The 9722-nt window shown below is 55.9% G+C and overlaps 1 long non-coding RNA gene across 1 annotated transcript; it reads left to right on the top strand.

The window, feature by feature from the left end:
- The first annotated feature begins 1464 nt into the window (after positions 1 to 1464).
- Positions 1465 to 8564, top strand: LOC124242324 (uncharacterized). Its single transcript, XR_006889424.1, has 3 exons — positions 1465 to 1577; positions 5359 to 5759; positions 6121 to 8564. It is a non-coding gene; the product is annotated as an uncharacterized LOC124242324 (long non-coding RNA).
- The last annotated feature ends 1158 nt before the right edge of the window (positions 8565 to 9722 follow it).

Raw genomic sequence — 9722 nt, 5'->3', positions numbered from 1 at the left:
GTTCGCTCCCCCGCCCCCCGGCCGAGGTGTGCGCGGGGTGACATCCGACACCCCCGGCCCGGCCGGGCCCGCGCGCCCCGCCCCGCCCGGCTCCGCGCGCGCCCCCTCTGCGCAGGGCCGGGGGCTTTGTGGGCCGGCGCGGGAGACGCGCGCCCGGGGGGCGCCCGGCTGGGGCGTGGGAGGCGCGGCGGGCAGCTCAGTGGGGAGCTCTCTCTCGGCTGTCCTCCCCTCCGCCCTCCGGGAGCCTGGGGACGTCCGGAAGGCCGATCCGGGACGGCGGCTGGACGCTGGAATTGGGAGGGGGCGGAGAGGAGGCTCCCGCGCGCCCTGGGCTGCCGCCCTCGGAATCCGCCCGTGACCACCGGCCCGCGCCCGGGCAGGCCCAGCCCTCCTGCAGCCCAGCCCGCTCCTCTACGCCCGGCCCGCGGCCGCTGAGCAGGCCCGGAGGAGCGCAGACCCCTCCCCGCCTCGTCCTCCGTGAGATGCCCATGGTGGCAGCCTGCGCTTTCCTCGGGGGCGGGGGGGGGGAGCCACTTTGCGCAGGTTGGGTTAAGAAAGGCCGCCCCCCGCGTGGCCCTCCGGAGCGCACTAAGGGGCTGCGGTGATCGGGCCCCGAGTCGGGTCAGGAGCTCGTCGCTCGCTGAAGCGAAGGACTGTGGCTGTTCGCGCTGAGGCGGAGAGAGGTGGTCAAGTGACAGCGAGGGGCAAGCAGGAATTAGGGCCTCCAGACCTTCAGACAAGGCTACTTGCCGCTACCCTAAGCTGAACGCAGCCCAAAGGCTCAGAGGGGTCCTCGGGGCCTTCCTGCATCCTCCATCCAGGTTCCGGAGCTGGGGAGAAAGCGCCGCGCCTGAGCGGGTCTGAGTCCCACCAGCCCTCCCCGTCCATCTGCCGCGCCCTGAGGTCGGACCCTCCCACGGAAGAGGCGGCAGAGAACGACAGCCGACTGCAGATACCTCTCGTTTCCTTCAGACCCTTCAAGGGGGAGCGGAACAAAACCAGGTCCCCCAAAGAAAGTGGCCTGGGGGAGAAGGTGGGTGACTGAGGAACAGGATCCCTCAGCTGTGCTGCTCTCCTCATTCCCGGGGCGCGGGGGCCTCCTGCTCCCTCCTCTAGATTTCGGACAATCGCTCCTGACTTGGCGAGTCACTGGGAGCCACGGTTTGCCAGATGCCTGGACTCTGTGACCTTAGCAGCAGACAGACCAAAGCAAGGCGGGAACTCTGTGAACAGTGTTGTTCGCTCAAAGGAGAGTCCGACAGAAGCAGGAGATATTCCCTGGAGCCCGTGGAGCCAGTGGGAGCTGCCGCCTTGGACTTCACTGGGCTCTGTGCTCCCTGGCTTGTGCAGGCCCCTCCCAGCACCAGCCAGGCACCCCGGCCTGGAGGCAAGGTTCCCCAAGGAGGAGTCCAGGATCAGCCATGGCAGGTCTGGCTTAGGTGCTTTAGTAAACACCCGGCCTGTGACTGCTCTGGGGTCCAGACTGCGGAGCGTCCAGCCCGGGACAGGCTGGTTCACCTGCTGTTCACTGTTGGGAATCAGGGCTCATGGCTCCGCCCAGTGCAGCCCTAAAGCAGGTAAAATGCAGAGCCCAGAGATGCTAGCACACAGTGTCAGGGCAATCCCCACCGCCCAGGCCAGTTCCTTCCCCTGGGCTGACGAGGCCCTGCACAATTCGACTCAGAATATGCTCTGACTTGGGGTTCTTCTGCATTTTGCTCACCACGTGGGTTGAGGCAGAGCCCCTGGGTTAGATCCTGCCCCATCAGTTCCTGACCAGGTGATCTCAGTCTACCTGACCTTCCTGTGCCTCAGTTTCCTCATCGAGAAAACAGATGATGCTGTCTATCTCACTGGGTGGATGTGTGGGATTATTCAGTCATTCAACAAACACACTGAGACCTGCTAGGTACTTGTGGTGCTTGGCATCGTTCCAGGTTCACAGGGTACACCTGTGAACACAACTGGCCAGCACAGGGGAAGGAAGTGGAGCAACTAGTTAGCAGAATCAATGACATGATCTGCTGTGTTTGGTCCATACTGCGGAAGAGAAGGAAAAGCAGGGCCAGCCCCGTGACTGAGAGGTTAAGTTCGTGTGCTCTGCTTTGGCGGCCCAGGGTTTCGTTGGTTCGCATCCTGGGCGCGGACCTAGCACTGCTCACCAAGCCATGCTGAGGTGGCGTCCCACATAGCACAACCAGAGGGACCTACAACTAGAATACACAACTATGTACTGGGGGGCCTTGGGAAGAAAAAGAAGTGAAGACTGGCAACAGATGTTAGCTCAGGTACCAATCTTTGGAAAAAAAAAAAAAGAAGGAAAGGGAAGGAGCATCAGGTAATGGGTGCTGGGGACAGGCTAGCGATGGCCACAATATTAAAGAAGAGGGCAGGGCAAGCCCCACTGAGGGAGTTAGTCAAGCTCAAGCCTGGGTGAGAACACAGTCCCAAGTGGAGGCCACCGCGAGGACAGCAAAGACCCTGGGGGCAGGGGCACAGCGAGGTGGCAAATGAGCTGGGGGAGAGGGGTGTCAGAGAGCTGGGGGGCACTGGAGGCCATGGGACGGTGCTTTCCTCGTCACCAAATGGGATGGTGTCAGATGCCACGGGCAAAGCACCAGAAGGAGGGCCCTGTCTGTGAACCCTGCTCACGGATGGACCATCAGCCCTCTCACACTCTGTGTTCATTCCCTTTATGTTACAGTTGCTGGTTGTGTATATTTCTGTGAAATGCTTGCTGCATGCCAGCAATCCCCCCACCCTTGGGGAGACCTTGGTAGACAAAGAGCCTGGCTCTGGAAGCTGGAAGGGGGGTTGGGTAATAAACGACCCTGCAGTACAATGTCATTGGTGATGGGTGCTGAGCAAGAGTACGATGAAGCAGGGAAAGGAGGCACCTTCAGGGCAGGCGGGCCGGCCCTCTGCCAGGAGGCGACGTTTGAACAGAGAGCAGGTGGAGGGCAAGCCGAACAGGGGCATGCTGGAAGAGTATTCCAGCATAGGGAACAGTGCGTGCAAAGGCTGTGGAGCAGGAGCTTGCCCCTCAGCGCAAGAACAGCGCCAGACCAGGGAGGCTGGAACCGAGTGATGGCAGGGTCTACGCTCAGGGTTTCAATAGGGGCCTGAGGGCTCTTTCATTTTGCCGTGACTGTCACCGAGCAATGGGCTTACTGCAATCGAGGCAATAAATCACAAATTAGAGGTTGAGAAAGGAAGTTTTAATTTGATTAGCTGGCATAGTCGGGGAGATGGCAGACTAAGGTCTCAAAAAACCATCTTCAAGAATTACAAGCCATTATAGAGGGAAAATGGGCAGTAAGAGAGGGTTTCCTTCAGGTGTGGTGCACTCAGGGTCTTTCACTGTTCTCTTCCATCAGCTGTGATGGATGCCTTGCAGGTGTGTTTCCCACCTGTGGTCAGCCTGTTCCTGGAGGGGAACTCATACAACAAAGTTTTAATTTATCAAGCTATCGGGACGGCACATGTGTAAGCAGAGTCCATAAATCAGGAGAGCATGTGACTTATTTTAGAGTAAATGCAGAACAGCGAGTAGCCACACAGAGGAGGGGCTGGGGCCGTTCAGCGTCACAAGATGGCCTCACTTATGCTCCCTTACATGACCCCTGTGCAGACAGGCTGGTGCAAGAGCAAAGAGGCAGAGGCCTGGTTAGAAGCAGCCACAGAAATGCAGGCAGGAGATGTTTCCACAGGTGGCCGGTGGAGGCAGAGGGCTGGCAGTGGCAGAGATTTCCCTGTGTTGCGCTGCCTGGTGTTAGAGGAGTGAGGAACGGCTCTGGTTTGGCCCAAATTGGGCTACTGGAGGTGCTAGGAGACCGAAGAACGTTTCTGGGAAGGAGTTGGAGACGATGGCGGGTTTTGGACTTGATGGGTCTGAGAAGCGCAAACAACCAGTAGTGATGACCCTCGGGAGAAAGCTAAGGTTGAGGGGGGAATCTGGAGTCACAGCCGGAGCAGGAGTTGAGACCCTGGGATGGACCAGTGCAAGTGCTGGCAGAGAAGCAGCCTCGGAGAGGGCAGGGCAGGGCGGGCAGGGCAGAGCCAGCCCTGGAGACTGGGAAGGTGGGGGATGTGGAGGGGGAGGAAGGAGAGGAAGGAGGAAGGCGCGGAGCAGCCTCTGAACCTCAGACAGGCCTTTCAAGAAAGAGGGGTGGTTGGCGGTGGTCAGTGCTGCCTTGAGGTCAGATTAGATGAGGAAATAAGGCGACAACAACACTGCCTGTAGGATTTGGCAGCAAGGCCTCTGGGCCCAGCAGCGGGGTGAGGCTGCAGGCTGGAGCACAGTTTGGAGGGAGAAGGGAATGAGGGAGTGGAGACAGCTGGGCGGAGAAAAGTGGCATTGGAGTGACCGAGGGGACGTGGGTCCCATCTTAAAGATGGAGAAATTACAGTTTGTGGCTCAAAGGAGAGAGAGGCTGGGCGGGGCCAAGGGACAGTGACGGGAGAGGAATGGGGCGGCATGCGGAAGGCCAGGTGGAGCTCTTCGGAATGCGCTGACACTGGGAAAAAAAGCTGCAGGGTGTGCTGGTTCATCGGATGTGTCAGCCTGGCTAGGCCAGGGTGCCCAGATGTGTGGTCAAACACAAATCCAGATGTGCTTTGAAGATATTTTTTAGGTGAGATTAATATTAAAAGCAGTGGATTTGAGTAAAACTGATTGCCCTCCATAGTGGTTGGGCCTCATCAAGTCAGTCAAAAGCCTTGAGAGTAAAGACTGAGGTGCCCCCACCTGCCCTCCCCCCAAAAGGAGGAGCCTGCCTGCAAGCTGCCTTCAGTCCTGAGCTGCCGCATCAGCTCTTCTCTGGGGCTTTGCCGGCCTCCACAACTGCACGAGCCGATCCCTTAAATTAAATCTTGCTGTCTCTCTCTCTCCACACACACACACACACACACACACACACACACACACACACGCATCCTATTGGCTCTGTTTTTCTGGAGAACCCTAAGTGATACCCCAGGCCCTCAGCTGAGGAGGAGGAGAAGGGGGAAGGGGCGTGACAGCAGGAGAAGGTGTGACACCTCACTAGAAACAGGAGCCTCGGGCCCCCAGCGCAGCCTGCACGTGACCAGGCCCCGGCTCTGTGTTGAGCTCTGCTGTAAAGGGGTCAGCTTGGCTCTGGGCATAGAGATGCTCAGTAAACTGGCATTACTGGCAGTCCTGGGAATAATATCATTGCCAGTATGCCTGTGACTTGTTCGCAGGCTCTGGAAGATGGGAGAGCAGGGACTGACCTGGCGCCCCGACCTCCAGCAGAGGTTGTGTATGGCCTGTGAAGAGGGCTCAGTGAGGACCCACGAAGGCAGGAACTTGGCTTAGTTGACTTTCTCACTCTGCAGGCCTTCTACTGCACAAGAGGGCTGCTCGACACTCGTCTATTTTCTTTTCTTTCGCTGAAGACTAAAAGACTTGAAGAACCGTACACAGGCCTACTGCTTCAATGAAAGTCCCTCCAAAACGGCCCAGTTGTCACTAGAGACAGGTGCCATTCCTTGAAGTCACGTGTTGGGCGCTGTGGTCAAGGAAACAAAACCAAGACCCCAAACATCAGTTTTGGGGAGCTGTCCATGAGCATCAGAGTCTTAACGCCAACCCAGCCAGACCACCAGGGAGCAGCCTGTAGTTTGAAAAATCCAGACGAACTGAAACAGTCGGATTAATTGTGCTGATGCTGTGGGGAGGGCCCCCAAGGAGGCTGCGCGAGGCTGGATACAGGCAGGAGGGAGGCGTCTTTTGAAAGGTTTGATTCCAGCTGAAGGAGGGGGAGGAGGAGAGAGGGTGTCGGCAAGTGGGGGTCACTTCCGCATCCAGCACTCCTTAGAAGGGGGTCCTGGGCCATCACAAGGTGAGGGTGGCTCAGCCCTGGAGTAAATGGATCAGGGCGTCCGTGGTCAGAGACCTCGGGGGAAACCATTTTTGTGAACAGGAAGCTGCTCGAATGGGTCCATCCTTCCTGCCTGTTCTCTTCTCAGGCCTCGCCCACTTTCACGCTCTCACTCCTGGACAGGTTACAGCTTCTGTAGGAGGGAAACGCCCTGATCATTGCAGTTCTTCGGATGTTTCCATTTGTGTGAGTTTCCTCCTTGCTGTCTCCTTCTCAGGTGAGGTGAATCCTAGGATCCTGGAATTTCAGGATGGGAACTGAGGCTCAGGGAGAGCACGCTGGCCAAGGACGCAGTGCTGCAGGCGTGAGAGCAGGGGAGGAAGACATCACACACAATATGTCCAGCATGTGCAGACTTACCACCTGCACTTATTGCTTCATTCTCACCAGAATCCCCAGAAGCTGGAGCCCCAAGAACCACTGAAGAGTTTGGAATCTGTCCAGCAGGAAAGAGGGGCTCGCTGCATGCTGGATCCCACAGCCTGATCTGTGTCCTGATCCTATCTCAGAGCACAGATCCCTTCCTGGATCCCCCAGTCTGTTCTGTGTCCTGATCCTCTTCTCAGAGTACCGATCCTGTCTGGATCCCACACCTGGATCTGTGTCCTGATCTCATCTCAGAGCACAGACTCTGTCCTGGATCCCACACTCTGATCTGTGTCCTGATCCCATCTCAGAGCACAGACCCTGTCCTGGATCCCACATTTTGATCTGTGTCCTCATCCCATCTCAGAGTATAGATCCCTTCCTGGATCCCACACCTGGATCTGTGTCCTGATCTGATCTCAGAGCACAGACTCTGTCCTGGATCTCATACTCTGATTTGTGTCCTGATCCCATCTCAGAGCACAGACCCTGTCCTGGATCCCCTACTCTAATCTGTGTCCTGATCCTCTTCTCAGAGTATAGATCCCCTCCTGGATCCCACACCCTGATCCGTCTCCTGATCCCGCCTCAGAGCACAGATTGCTTCCGGGGTCCCACACCCTGATCTGTGTCCTGAAACTCCCCTCAGAGAGCAGCCCTGTCCTGGCCCCTCCACCTCCATCCAGCCTGCCCGCTCCAGTGCAGTTTGTCTTACAACCATGGAGTCCCTACCGGGGGTGCTCCCTTCGGTCGGTCCCAAGAGCAATGAAGTCTCATTTCTGCCCCTTGCTGTGTAAGTTACCCAGGTGCTGGAGGCAGTGCATAAGGTTCTCTGTGCATGATACAGTGACACACGCCTGGCTCACATGGATCAGACACAACTCACCTGAGGGTCCCAGCACAGAGCCAGAGATGCTCAACAGGCACGATTCTGCAGTCCCTTTCCTCCTCAATTAGCTGCAGGTGAGCTTTTAAACTTTTTAGGGTTTAACACCTCTTATTTTAGTGTATCTCAGGTACTTTTCTGCTTTCGAACGCTGGATGCCACCACATATTTTTGCTCTAAACATGAAGACTTCTCAATTATTCCTCTTTCCTCGAACACTCCAGGTACTTTCACTAAATCTTTTAAACATCACATGACCTATTCCAGGAATTTCCCGACACTCTCCAACTACTGGTCCTTCCAATTTTTCCAATCTCCCTTCACCCCCATTCCCTCAGCTCAGTTTACTTCATGTGCAAATCGGGGGGGCAGTGAGGGTGCTGAATGGGTAGAAATGTGCCCCCCAAAAGATATGTCTAAGTCCTCATCTCTAATTCCTGGGAATGTGACCTTATTTGAAAATAGGGTCTTTGCAGACGTAAACAAGTTAAGACCAGGTCATACTGAATTAGCGTGAGCCTGAAATCCAGTGATGGGTGTCTTTGTAAGCAGGCCATGTGAAGATGGACATGCAGGATGAAGGCCATGTGGCTACAGAGACAGAGATTGGAATGATGTGTTTACGAGGCCAGGACCACTGTAATTGCTGGCCATCAGCGGAAGCCAAGAGAAGGCAGGAAGGATTTTCCCCAGGAGTCTTCAGAGAGCCTGGTCCTGCTGATGCCTTGATTTCAGACTCTGGCTCCCAGAACTGTGAGAGAATAAACTCCTGTTGTTTCAGGTCACCCAGTTTGTGGCAATTTGTTACAGCAGCCCCTGGACTAACACAGGCCTGGAAACACCCATGAACACCCACCACAAACTTGGCCTGAATGTTAGGAAACACATTGCAACGTTACTTCTCTGCTTGTTTTATAATGATTATTTCCAGTCTCTTGTTCAGTCTCTTGTAGATAAATTTGAGACCCTTCAATGAGAACTGGGACTTGTCAGCTCCAGCTTTTTCCTGCCCTTTCTCTGCCACACCTGACTGGTCAAATTGACAAGGTCCCCCCATCTCCTCCTTTGCATTCTGCTGGTCTATGGTGCGTCGTCTCCTTGGAGTACTGAGATAATTACCAACAGATGCTGTCCTAATCTTTCTCCTCTTTGAGTTAATTCAATTTAGCATTTACTGGGTGTCCACTCAGAGCAGCCTGGCTCAAGGGTGAGCAGGCGGTGCTTATTCTGGAAGACCTGAAACCTCATAGACCCAACCAAAGATGAATTAAGTGAACAAAGGACTGTTATGCAAAGAGGAAAGCAACACCCTTTCTGGGAGAGGAGCAAAATGTGTCCCAGGCGAGGCCCTGAGGCCCCACTGGAGGACAGGTATGCAGAAGCCTCATCCCTGCAGAGGTGTTCACTGCCAGGAGGGAGGCCCACAGCGAAGGAGGGCCTGTGCATGTGGAAGGGAACTGACTGGGCAGCCAGCAGGCGGGCGGCCCAGGGCCTCCGGCAAGGTCAGCCTGGAATGGCTCCACAGTGGCATGGGTTATGGCCGGTTCAGGTCTTTTGGGTTCACGAGCCTAAAAGTGGGAGGGAAGGGCATCCTAGAGGCTTACACACAGACGAGGCCTCTTGGAAGCACTTGCAATTTGGAAGGAACCGTGTGGCAAACCCACACATGAGGCTGGAGGCACTCACACAGCAGGCTGAAGAATTTGGACCTCGCTCTGTGGGCCAGGGTTGCTCACGCTTTTTTGCCTGCAGCCCAGAGAAGGGCGCACACGTGGCCATTGCCTCTGAGAATTCCTGCTCTATTCTGCTAGGGGAAGGCAGGGCTGTTATTGGCAAAGATTATCTCCTCAAGCAAACTCTACTCAGGCTTTTCTGAGCGTTTTTTCAATGAGACCTGATTTGGGGCTTCCATGTTCATCTCTGCATTGTCCAGTTTTAGCAAGAATCCTGCTGAGTCAGAACGCCCACCCTCCAGATATCCGATCTCCCTTGAGCTGTCTGAGCAGGTTCCTCACTGTCCCCCGACCCCCCTGCCCCGGGGAGGTCTGGTCGCCTGGCAGGAATCCCCTCAGCTCTGGTGGCTTTAGCCAGATGTTCACCCCTGAGGTTTCTTCTTGGTAATTTTCCATCCACTGACCCCCACGTGCTCCTTGCCTATAAGTCCCCACTTTCCCTTCCTGCATTTAGAGTTGAGCCTGATCTCTCTCCCGCATGGCCAGACCCCACTGCGGAGCTCCCTACACCATCCCATAGACCTTACTGTGCTTGGACAAGGGTCATGACCATTCTGTCTTTTTCGAGTCTCTTCATACAACAGCACGTTGACGGAGGGCTCCCATCAGGCTGAGGGGATCTTGACAGGCGCCAGAGCTCAGTTGGCATTTTTGGGAAGCCCAGGAGAGAGAAGTGTGGGCTGCTGGTTCACTGGCAGGACCAGAGAATAGATAATTGTTAATACAGGAGTTGAAGGCTGGAAATGCCCCCACCTGTTACTGAGCCCAGCAGTCATGGAAGGGGCCCTGGTACATCTCAGCCACCAGCAGGCTGTGGAGAGACATGGGCAGGTA

Source organism: Equus quagga, chromosome 7 (assembly GCF_021613505.1).
Source record: "Equus quagga isolate Etosha38 chromosome 7, UCLA_HA_Equagga_1.0, whole genome shotgun sequence".
NCBI lineage: Eukaryota > Metazoa > Chordata > Mammalia > Perissodactyla > Equidae > Equus > Equus quagga.
The sequence above is the reverse complement of the archived record's forward strand: the minus strand, read 5'-3'. Positions and strand labels throughout refer to the sequence as shown.